Raw genomic sequence first — 13,105 nt, forward strand, 5'->3', positions numbered from 1 at the left:
CACATAGGAAAAAAAGATGCTGAACTGCCGCTACTTGCTGTGTTTAATCTCGTGAGAGAGTGTAAGTGCTCCTCCTCCAGATATTAAACACTTCCCAAGTCACGAAATCAAAATTCTTCTTGTAAACTTTGTGATTATTGTTTTATTGTATTTTCAAATTGCTGCTGGAACTTTGGTTCGCCCCAAACAGAAATAAGAGGCAGCGTCTCTTCTCTACTCCAGCACCTCTTCGACCGCTCGGACGCCGCGATGTAAACGTAGCGTGATTGCGTGATTGCGTGATCACGTGATCACGTGACCATGTGACGTAAACATACAGGTTCGTAGAAAATACAACCCAATAGAAACTCACTGCTCCTGCGGTCAATCCATTGCTGTCCTGATGTGAGAGTTTTATCACTGAGGAGACGTAAAAAATTCTTACAGACATCTGGCTGATAAACTAATCCAATCCGAATAGGGCTGTAGACTTGCATTTAATCATAGCATTATTTCATACTTTTAATTCTTTTTCCAGGGATCATTTGAATTTGTGGCTCGTGTGTGTTTAACGTGTGGTTGTTAAATAAAAATCTCTTTTTGGGAAGAATGAAATTTTTCATATTCATGTGTATGAATCTGTAGTGGTTATTAGGATCATACCATTTACTGTATATTGCATTTCTATAGTAACCACTAATTCTAAATGGATTTTAAAAACATGCTGTTAATTAACAAAAAGTATAATCATCAATACGGTAATGTTTTCAAATGTTTAACATGTAAGGAAGGAGTCTCCGGTGTCAGCACTTTGTAACCATAAGTTCTGAACTGCTTGGGAAGATGATAAGATGCTAATTCAGCGATTTTGACTCCTATGATTTATTTCACTCACAAATATTCGTTTAGGTTTAAGATGAAGCTAAAAAAAAAGAAAAGAAAGGCCAAACACAGCTTGACCAGAATGCGTAAACTCCTCTGTTCTGAAGATGTCGGAAAACTTAAAGCTACAAATTCACCTCTGACACTGGAGACTCCTTCCATAAACGTTAAATAAAGTCTCCTAACAGAAAATTTAACACAACATAAAGTTTATATGTTTTTCTTTGTTAAATAACAATAATTTAAAATTGCAATTAAAAATTAATTATTTGAGCTTCCGCCTTACAAGTTCCTGTAAAATTGAGTTGTTGCTCTAGAAATGATAAAGTATTTAATATTAATATTACTGAAGCTGTATTAAAGCTGATGTTTATGGCTTGTTATTAATTTAAAAAATGTCAGTTAAGGGAACTTAGATTTACATTAAAGTATAATTTAAAGTATAGTTTAAACATTAACATGTTAACTGGCTCATATACATCAGTCTCTGGGTTCCGTGAGCTTACGATAAGGATCAGAGGATCTGATGTTGGAGTGTATATTCAGTGTATGATGTTGTGGTATAGTGTGTGATGTTGTGGCACTGTGTGTGTGTGTGTGTGTGTGTGTGTGTGAGCACTTCCCATCACACACCCCCTCCCGAGGCTGCAGTAAGGTCATGGTGGTAGTTATGGGAGTGGATTTGATTAAGTTTTAATCCAATAAGAAGGCCAGCATGAGCTCTACTGATTCCCCACGTGAAACATCGACCAGACCACAAACAACATGCGTAATCACGACTCGGACCACGTCCCAAACCACACACACTACAGCACTGAACAGCATTTCAGAATCTGAATAGATACAGGAATAGGATGGCAAGTGGTTTGCGACATAGCCTTAAAAAATGAACAAGTCCAGCAGAGACATCACATGTACACACTGTTGTTCCCTTTAGCTGTGAATGTAGTTATTTTGGGTTTGTGTCGATTCTCCTGCAGAGGCGTTTTCACGTCTCTCTAATTTGGGACTGTTTGTCGTTTCTGTACACTTATTTACATCTAATGAATGTCGAAATATTGCAAAGTAAAGTGCAGTTTAGAGAACGGAGGAGCAGACAGCAAGCAGCAAAGCATGACAGACGCTAGCACACTGACGCAAAGCTCTGCAGCGAGAGAGAGAGAGAGAGAGAGAGAGAGAGAGAGAAGGATGACAGAAAGAAAGAGAAAAAGTCAAAAACAGAGAGACAGAGAAACAGGCAGTGAAATGGTAAGAGAGAGACAGAGAGAGGTAGATAGATGGAAAGATACAGAAAGAATGAGAGAGAGATAAACAGAGAGAGAGACGGAGAGAGACAGAAGGAATGAGAGACAAAAAAGACAAAAGATTGACACAGTGAGAGAGCAAGGAAGAGAGACAGATGGAGAGAAACAGAAATAATGAGAGAGAGACAGAGACTGTGACAGAGAGAGAGAGAGAGAGACAGAAAGAGAGACATAGAGAGTGAGATTGAAAGAAAATGACAGTATGAGGGAAAGAGAGAGAGATAGATGAAGAGACAGACAGAGACTGTGAGTGACAGAGAGAGAGCGTGAGAGAGAGATGGTGAGAGTGAGAGGCAGAAACAAAGAGAGAGACATAGAGAACAAGACTAAAAGTGACAGAATGAGAGAGGCAGGGAGAGAGAACGGTAGAGAGGATGGTAGAGAGAAAGAGAGATATAGTGAGGGAGAGAGAACGATAGATGGAGAGAAACGGAGGAAGTGTCAGTAGCGCTCAGTGCACATGCACACACAGTTTCCTGTATGAGTGATGTGAGTGATTTGAGTGTGAAACAGCAAGCGAGCTCCCGCCCCTATAACGAGCACAGCCAATCAGCAGGCAGCAGGAACACAGCGCTGCGTCCGAAACCCTGTACTTCTGCTCTGCGCAGTCTGACAAACTTTATCAGAAAAATTATACGAATCTCAAATGTGCTCAAAATATAAAAGTATGAAACACAGGACACGGTTCATTTCATAGATAAACACTCTCAGTCCAGCAGGGCGTACGTTCTGGAAGTAAACGAATCGAAGAATCTGACCATCTGACTCCACGATGGAACGAGACGCTGTAAATTACACTCCTGTTATTCCGCTTGGGGCCCATTCGCTCCACTTGTGTCTGAACGATCACAAAATGTGTCATGATTTAACGCTAATCTTAACTGATTATCTTCCCAGATAATCAAATGTTGTGTAAAATCCGATCCGAACCTGTCTAATCTACTCAGTCCAGTCACGGATGCTCTGATTTCAAATCATAAATAATATTTAGATTTATGACTCGACATCATACAGTGTTTGTGGAAACACAATCATGATGTCACCTGAACTGTCGTCCTCAACATTTGTTTTTCCACATTTGCTTTTCTGTCCTCCACCATATATGTTTTCCTGTTGTCTGCCATATTTGTTTTTCTGTCCTCCACCATGTTTTGTTTCAGTCGTCCACCATATTTGTTTGCTCGATGTCCACCACATTTGCTTTTCTGTCGTCCGATGTTTTCGTTTTTGTCAGCCACCATGTTTCTTTTTCAGTTGACAGCCACAGTTGTTTTTCTGTCATCTTTCTGCTGTAGACCATGGTTGTTTTTCTGTCATCCTCCACGTTTGTTTTGCTGTCGTCTGCCATATTTGTTTTTTTTTTTTGTCATCCTCCATCTTTGTTTTTGAAGTCACAGTTGTTCACAAGAAATGCAGATCGAGAGAGAGTCAGGATCGCTGCTAGAAATAACTTGTTTTGCAGACCTTCCAAAACATTAAATGTAACTATAAATGGCAAAAAAGTATGTTGTGTTGTTCTTTAATAAATGAAAAATGCACTTGTTGAAAAATTGCAGTGCTATAAGAGGAATAAATCACTTTGGGCTGTGCTGTTTTAAGAAATGCGGTTGTAACCGTAGCTCTGCTTCATCAGTTGATTATTTTCCGATAACTTTACATCCTGATGTGTTTATTCTTTACAGATACGATATATAAATCGCAATAAACAGATCAATAGCTAACTATAATTTCAGTGCTGTACATTTTCACTGATTAGCGGTTAGCATGCGGTACTTGATTTCGGACGCAGTGTTGTCTGTTATCGTTTCACATTTGCAGCATGAGGACCAAAGGCAGGTAGGTGTAATCATCCAGTCAAACTGAAGAGGCTCTGGGCAAGAGTTTGTCTCCAACACACACACACACACACACACACACACACAGAAAGCTGAAAGAGTTCCCTGGAGTTAGTGATATAAGAGAAATTAAAAATGAAGAAAAGCAAGGCCCACTCACCTTCTGCTTCAGCACACAGCGTGCACTGTGACTCTACGAGACGACACGGCAGAGAAAACAAGGAGACAAGAGAGAGAAATGGTGAAGCCCAAGCAAAGCTAAGAGCCGGAAGCCTTCAAAATGCGTTTTCCATCGCAAAGAAGGAACACATTCTGTCCAGAGCGGCTATTATAAGGGACAAAACTTTTTTCCAACTGAGAATAAAGCCATGCTTCTCACACCCCAGAATGATTCCTGATGACTGAAGGACCTCAGTCAGAGCGAGGACATATCGTTCTCTCAGAGAAAGAAAGCTAAAAATCCCCTGATGGGTGATGGAACACACATTACAATACATCAGTGGCTCTCACACTCATATTACAGAGTCATGATTACGGATTACAAGTGCTTTCATTATTTTAAAAAGAGCAGATAATCAGGACAGAGGAGCTCATCAAGAGGAGCAGACGGACGGATTACAAATACTCTAACGTAACATGATCTGCATTTCAGTGTACTTTCACACCTAGTCGTCTGTCGGCTGAATCGGACTCGTGATTCTTTTGGATCCTTCGCTATTTCGGTTTGGTTTCACACTGCACATTATTAAACAAACATTGGCTGAAGGGCGTGCAGGGTTGAAAACATTCTCATAAAACGTTCACTCATTGTTCAGAAATATGGCAATGAAAAAAAAAAGAAAAGGTTTTTGAATCTGAATCAGAGTGAAAGTGATTCATTTGGATCCTTTGCTATTTTGGTTTCACACTGCACATTATTAAACAAACAATGGCTCAAGGGCGTGCAGGGTTGAAAACATTCTCATAAAACATTCATTCATTGTTCAGAAATATGGTGAGGAAAAAAAAGAAAAAGTTTCTGAATCTGAATCAGAGTGAAAGTGATTCATTTGGATCCTTTGCTATTTTGGTTTCACACTGCACATTATTAAACAAACAATGGCTCAAGGACGTGCAGGGTTGAAAACATTCGCATAAAACATTCATTCATTGTTCAGAAATATGGCAATGAAAAAAAAAAAAAAGACAAAGTTGGTGAATCTGAATCAGAGTCAAAGTGATTCATCTGGATCTCTTGCTATTTCGGTCTGGTTTCACACTGCACATTATTAAACAAGCACTGGCTCAAGGACGTGCAGGGTTGAAAACATTCTCATAAAACATTCATTCATTGTTCAGAAATATGGCAATGAAAAAAAAAAAAAGACAAAGTTGGTGAATCTGAATCAGAGTCAAAGTGATTCTTTCGGTTCATTTGCTATTTTGGACTGGTTTCACACTGGATGTTATTAAACAAAACATGAAGCAAAAACATTGGATGAGGAGCGGGTAGGGCTTAAAACATCCTTGTAAAACTTTAATCCATTGGTCAGAAATATGGCAAGGATAAAAGGTTCTGAATCAGATTCAAAGTGATTCTTTTTGTTCGCTATTTCGGTTTGGTTTCACACTGGACACAATCAGATGAACACTGGCTGCGGGACATGTAGGGGTGAAAACCTCTGTGTACAACTTTAATTCACTGGTCAGAAATATGGCGAGGATAACGGTTGTGAATCTGAATCAGAGTGAAAGTGATTCATTTGGATCCTTTGCTATTTTGGTTTCACACTGCACATTATTAAACAAGCTCTGGCTCAAGGACGTGCAGGGTTGAAAACATTCTCATAAAACATTCATTCATTGTTCAGAAATATGGTGGAAAAAAATGAGGAAAAAAAAAGAAAAAGTTTCTGAATCTGAATCAGTGTCAAAGTGATTCATCTGGATCCTTTGCTATTTCGGTCTGGTTTCACACTGCACATTATTAAATGTGACTCTTTTGATTCATTTGCACTTTTGGTTTGATTTCTGCACATAATCAAGTGAACACAGACTGAGGGGAGTGTACGGGTGAAAACATTCTTGTAAAACCTTCATTCATTCATCAGAAATATGGCGAGGAGAAAAGGAATAAGGCTCTGAATCTGAATCAGAGTCAAAGTGATTCATTTGGTTCATTTGCTATGAACATAATTACACAAATCATGAAGCAAAAACATTGGCTAGGAGCACGTTTTGCTGAAAACATCCTCGTACAACTTTAAATCATCAGTCAGAGATATGAAAAAGGAAACAAACTGGAGAAAAAAAGGTTTCCAGAAAATCACTAAGTAGTAAAAACCTTCCATTTAGTTATATTTTTGTGTTAAATGCAAGTAATTAATTTAAACATCTAAATTTTCTTACAAAAATATAAATCACGTGTGGTCTAGTGTGAGCTTATAGATTAATAAATAATGAATAATTAGGATAATAAATAATGACCAAAATATGGAATCTTCATCTTTCCTGCCATTTTATCTGACCTGTATCAACATATTCATTTTTATTATCATTTATAACTTTTATTTTAAAATTATTTTCCATTTTATCATAAAAATAAGTATGTACAAGTCAAGAGGTCACGCTAGTAGTGACAGAAGTCCAGCCTCCAGACTTCCAGGAAGTGGACTCTTTGCACAGGAGCTAGTGTTCAGCAGGTAACTGGTGTTAAGTGCACATTGTTATCTTACGTGGGTTTTTAGTGTGAAAAAAAGCTCATTTCTCCGAATTTCCCACAGCCGCCTCCTTCATGATACCGACCTTACAGAGACTTCACAGAAAAATGTTAACCAAACACTGGATTTATTAGACATTTGAGAGGATCATTAAATTACCTACAAGGCCTCTCAGTGTTCTCTAATACCGTGTTGTTATGTTATGATAATTAAACGGAAGTCGAATGACGACTGCGGCGCCGTTTCTCAGCGTCTCGCTGAGTTAATGACTCGGTTGGTTAAATAAACAGCAATAGTTTGCTATGAACCTGAGAGCGAGAGGTGTGCGGCTGTGTTCCAATACGCTTTCTAGCACGCTGATTTGACTTTAACATTTTCCTTTGTTTAAATCATCAGAACATTTTCATTTTCATTAGACCTGAGAAACTGAGTCGATAGAAGATACCGCGATCTGATAGTTTCCTTATAACAGGCATAACAGGCAGATGACGCTGTTTATATTAACATGATATCACAGCGCTGTTGAATTCTGGATTCTGATTGGTCAGGTTGAAGGTTGATTCATTTTGACAGTAGTATCTATAGTAGTCACATATCAATGCGCTCGCTCTAATACATTATCATTTCTATAGTAATAACGTACACAGGGACTTGTATGTTGGATGTTTCACATAATAATTATTTAGCCTAACATTTATGGAAGGAGTCTCCAGTGTCAGCGCTTTGTAACAGGAAGTAAGTTTTCCAGCATCTTCAGGACAGAGGAGTTTATGCTTTGTGGTTTCTCAGTAACACGACAAGCTGCGCTTTTTTTTTTTTTTTTTGCCTTGTTAACTGTCTAACTATGTCAGAGACACTTGTAAAGAATCGTGATCTTCTCCTGCATGTAGAGCATTACATTCAATTCAGACCACAGGATGACAAGAGGGTTGAAATTCGGAGACTGGGCTGATCACTTCAGTGTTTCTGAGTTTATTTGGAAGTATATTTGGCTCATTATCTTGGTGCAAGCTTTATTTATGGTCAGTTCTGAACCTCCTGGCAGAGGCAAACAGGATTTGGGTTAAAATATCCTGCCACTGGAATTCACAATGCCATTAATCTTTATAAAGAGCCCCTGAACCTTCAACCACAAAAGAGCACCAAACCTTCACTGATCCACTGCCATAGTTTACCTTCACGAAATGTTATTAGAAATATATTGCAAAAAAAAACCAAAACATTTTTGTATATCTGTCATTACTTTGGTATTGTAAAGTTCTACCTACAATTCATATAGGAGGGAACCTTGTAATACTAAGGTCACGATATATGAATTTATACCACGGCACGGTTGCATTCTCGATTCTCATTGGTCAGAAGCTGTGCATTATTTTTGTATAAGCGCACGGCTCGGACTGTAGCTCCAACTGTAACATGAACGACAGGTTTATATTAATGTGCTCGTTTTAATACATTATTGTTTCTATAGTAACAGCTCATTCACAGGGACTTATTTGGCAGTCGCGCCACATAATAATAATAATATACACAGTTTAAAAAATGTTGTTTAACAAAGAAAAGAGAAAAAAGGATAGTGTTCAGGACAGAATATTGGTTTCTCAGTAAAATGACAAGTTGTGTTTTTTGAAAGAGAGAGAGCGAAAGAGAGAGAGAGAGAGAGAGAGAGAGAGAAGGATATGCGAATGAGGGAACGACTGTTTAGAGCTACTATAATGTAAGTGAGAACAGAAACTAACTTGTCTCTTAGATGTTCCACAGCATTAAATCTAACTATAAACCATTAAAAAGTGTGATGTTTTGTTCATTAATAAATGAAAGTTTGTAATCATTAGCAAGTCACTGAGGTATAAGCGGAGTAACATGCTCCGCTTTGTCCCCGGGGGTGTGTTATTTTTCCTGTAACAGCCTGTGTATATTCATCCTTACTTATACACTGTAACTTCATTAATTAACAGGATTTTTAGATTTGGTTAGATTTTTAACTAAAAGCTGCAGTTTTTATAAAATCGGTATTTAATATCTGAAGATATTTAGTCCTTTCTGGTCCTCACAACGCACACACATTTTATCTTACTATTCTAGTGAGGACTTTCTACTGACATAATTATTAATGCAGCTAATTAATACTATGCTAAACTTAAATCTAACCCTAATTTTAACCTCAGGAACAAATAAACACAAATAAACATAATAAACACATGCAGTTTTCCTCACGGGACCAGGCAAATGTCCCCACACTGGCAAAACTGTCAGATATTCCTATCCATGTGGTAACACTGGGGCCCACAAAGATGTAAAACACGCACACACACACACACACACACACACACTTAACTGGAAAAGACAGCCCTGAAAAGAGGGAAAAAAATGACTTGTTTAATCATGGGCCATCTCTCCCTGTTCTCAGCTACACATCTCTGAAAAGCTCAGCCAATAGCTTGATTAACTCTTCTCCAGTCTGTGAAAAGGCAGAAAGAGCGTGAATTCACCCGAGAGCCGCGTCCGAGAGAATTCTCCTAAACCCCGCGTGCTACAAAAGCAGCTTTTGTAGCATTGTCCTGTCTTTATCTCGCTCATGCACACGAATCCACACACACATTCACACAAACACAAAAGCAACTCAGTAATTCTCTCGTTGACAAAAACACGACGTAAACGACATCTCAAATGCAGAAGATAAACGCTCGCTTCCGGCAGCCGAGCTTAGCGACGTGAGAGCGAGCCGTCTGCGCCTTGTCTAGCTCCTGCGTTAAAGCTCAAATCACTCAGTCTGCTCTGTCTTTATCTGCGAGAGAAAGGTTTGGGCTCGCTCGCTCGCTCGCTCGTTCGTTTGGGCTCCGTAATTAACTCCATCATTTGCATATTAGCCTCGTGCGCTCGCACGTTCGTACTCATGTGGCGCAGTGTGAACAGCGCTAGTCAGCAGCGATAATTAGCTTTTCTCTTTTCTCAGGTTCTTTTTTTGTCTGTTCTCAGGAACATGCAGTCTTTCTATAGCGCCTTGCTTACAGGAAAGTTTGTTACGTTATTATGTAATAGCAAAAGAGAGAAAGAGAGACAGACAGAGAGACAGAGAGAAGGGTTACGCTTTCCTTTTTTCTCTCTTTTTAACGATATTAAAATCTCTGTAGAATAATACATTTTTAATTCTTTTTCTTTTTTTTTAATGGTATCAAAGAAACTAATAAAAAACTGCACAGGAACATCTCAAAAATGTATCTTTCGCCCGGATTTATGAATATTCATGAGCGTCATGACGTGGCTAACAGCAAGTGATTTATTTAACAGTATTTAAATATATAATAGAATTAAACTGAATTGAAATATTATTTCATTTTAAAACTTCCAGGTATCCATCATTCTTTAATAATTTGCATTAATAATTTCTAATAATTAATGTAATTTAATTTGAATAATATAATTTAAAACCTTCCATGCATAGGTCATTAATAATTTGCATATTTGACACGATTGGTCCAAAGCCTTGGTGCTCATTTTGTGAGTTTTTCTGTGTAAAGTGATGATTATTAACTTGGATTGTTTCCGCGAGAATCGATGTCAATGAACCAAATACGACATGCATCATCTCGCGTGTGTGGCCTCCTCTCGAGGAAACACACTCATACACACACTAGCTTTGAATAATAGGCTTAAATCCTGTCCAAAAGTGTTTCTACACACACACACACACACACACACACACACACACAAAAGCATATTACTCTATTTCAGTGGCTATTGATTTTGGGTCGTGGTCATTCCTCGGCTCGGCTGAATGCTCCCTGAAGAGCTGAGAGTGCACTTCTACTGCAACAGCTCAATGACCGCAAGCTTACACACTCAAGTCAGATGAAATCACCAAGTACATCCAGGCCTAGCAGACATTCAATGCTACCGAGTTTGTGTATCTTTAAGAAAATCAAATGTACAGTTTTGCCCTTAACTCCAAATGCAGGCAATCAACCAAGTGGCTAAAGTTTGCTTCATTTGTTTTGCACTGGAGCTACGAAGCTAATGTTGTTTTTTTTCTCACAAAATCTTTAGTGTCCACGTCCAGTTCTTCGGTGCTGACATGGTTTAAGACACACTGAAACTTCCTGTTGCAATCTATGAACATGAAAGTTATAGAGGCGGCCATCTTGGACAACCCGAATCTTCATCTTATATCTTATATAAGATCTTATATCTTCACCTTGGCAGTAGCAGTGGATCCAGAGCCTATCCCAAGAACACTGTACAAGACAGAAATATACCCTGGATGGGACACCGGTCCATCACAGGACACCATGCACACATTCACACACTCATTAGGGGCCTAATGAGTCACCTTTGGGAAATTAAGAGTTGCTAAGGGAAGACTACCTATTGGAATGTGTTGGAGAAGTGGGAGAAACATGGAGAACCTGGAGGAAACCCAAATGGACATGGGAACTGTAACCCGAGTCAGGATGGGGCCTGTGAGGTGGCAATGCTTCCCAACTGTGCTGCACTTTCTTTACTGTACATGATGCTCAATGTGGTATCATTCTACCTCGTAGACATTTAATAAAAAGGATGAGATTAGAAAATCGTAGTAGCTGCATTAGCTCTAGTACAAAAAAAAATAAAAAAGCAAGCTTCAGACACCAAACATGTCTTAAATGACAGACTACATTTTTGGTAAACATTTTATAAAGTCATCTCTCACCAAACTATTTCTTTAACTTCATTTCACATAGACTAGCTCTGCACAATATGGGCAATATTCTAACTATACTGCTAATGTGACTAGTGCATTAAAAAAACACTCTGATGTTAATGGTTCAAACTGGCCTGCATTATTTGAGCTAAATTTAAAAACAAAAAATAAGATTGATTAGATGCTTCATTTGCATATCAGAGCCTTGTCAAATATACCGCAACTCTAATACCACAGTAACAGATTACAGTCAATATACTGTGTGGCTCTAATACTGCATTCACGTTTTCATACGGGAAAAACAGCAACTCTGACCTTCCAACTGGGAAATGCAAGTCGGAATTTTCCAAGCTAATTGAAGATTTTTTCCAACCAAACTCAGAACTGAGTCAACTGCCTACATAAACATGCAGTGTTTCCAAGGAAATGCTCAAATAGGAGTTTATCCTTCAACCTATAATGAATTAAAGCTAAAAAAATGTCATCAACTGATTTAAGTATATGAAAGACTTTAATATATACACCGCAATATGCTAATGGAAGCTAATATTAAATGAAAACTACAACAGACGCTTTTTTTCCCCTCTTTCGGCTGCCCCAGTTCAGGGTCACCACAGCAGATCACCCGTCCACATATTTTTGCTTCTGGCACAAGTTTTACTCCAGGTGCCCTTCCTGACACAACCCTCCCCATTTCTAGGCTTGGGACCGGTACCAAGCGTGCACTGACTTGTACAACCCTCCAGTGGCTGGGGTGGGTTCCCTGACCAGGAATCGAACCCAGACGACGGCGATGAGTGTGCCGCATGCTAACCACTAGTCCACCAGGGAACCACTTTACAACAGACACCATTATCTTGCAAACAAAAAGTTTATGTGTAAAGACAGAAGTTCTCCCACATGGAATTATAGACTACACAGCATCACTTCCTCTATTTGAATTAACATTCAAGCTAAAATGCCATGAGACTCTCTAGCTAATTGCTTACAGAACCTTACCCCACACAGGATCACCAAGGTCCTATTAGCTGATAGCATGAGCATTGATTATTGCAGTTAGTGCTTAGTAAGGATAGATCGATAGGAGACCGTCACGGTCCCAAAGTGTGATCACTTTGTTTCAGTCTTTATTAGTTTGCCCGTTTGTGTTTGCTTAGGTAAAAAAGTGCATATTAGCCTATAATTTCCATAAGTGAGTCCCTTCACACATAACTCCTACACACTGGAGGTGTTAATGTAATTATACTATGAAGAATTTCAGTGCAATCATCATGCACATATAGCATCACAAACTGCGACACTTGATCTTGCATCCATTCTGAGAATAAATATAAAAATCTAGTTCACTGCAGAGAAGTTGCACTCTTCTATGCTAGTCGTTGCGTGTTAATGTCAGCATGTTCTCTCTCCTTTTTAATTCCTCTATCTTGTACAATCCTATTCTCCTGCTGATCAAAACATCAAAGATGATGCAAAGCAGGTGGGGGGCAGAGAGTGTGTGAGGACCAGGTGCTTAAACGCAGAATGGAAGAAAATGAGTGCATGCTGTGTGTGTGGCCATTATGAGCGTGTCTGAGTCACTCAATTGCTGTAGGGCTTTGAGGGAAATCACTTTGCTTTTGGATGTGTACTAGAAGCAACATTTTCAGACAAATTCACTTTTCCTTTGCGTAACCAGTCAAAAAACACACACTCCCTTAATCATATGCTTTTTGTCAGATTTCC

The 13,105-nt window shown here is 38.8% G+C and overlaps 1 protein-coding gene across 3 annotated transcripts in view; it reads right to left on the bottom strand.

The window, feature by feature from the left end:
• Positions 1 to 13,105, bottom strand: part of dlgap2a (discs, large (Drosophila) homolog-associated protein 2a) — a 165,965-nt gene that overhangs the window by 136,699 nt on the left and 16,161 nt on the right. Inside the window, exon 2 of one of the 3 annotated variants that reach the window (XM_053237489.1) lies at positions 4,161 to 4,193. The exons of the other annotated variants lie outside the window; for them this stretch is intronic. The gene's annotated coding sequence lies outside the window, so the exon portion shown is untranslated. The remainder of the gene's footprint in view (positions 1 to 4,160; positions 4,194 to 13,105) is intronic. 3 annotated transcript variants of the gene reach the window in all.

The sequence above is a fragment of the Pangasianodon hypophthalmus genome, chromosome 10 (assembly GCF_027358585.1).
Source record: "Pangasianodon hypophthalmus isolate fPanHyp1 chromosome 10, fPanHyp1.pri, whole genome shotgun sequence".
Lineage (NCBI taxonomy): Eukaryota > Metazoa > Chordata > Actinopteri > Siluriformes > Pangasiidae > Pangasianodon > Pangasianodon hypophthalmus.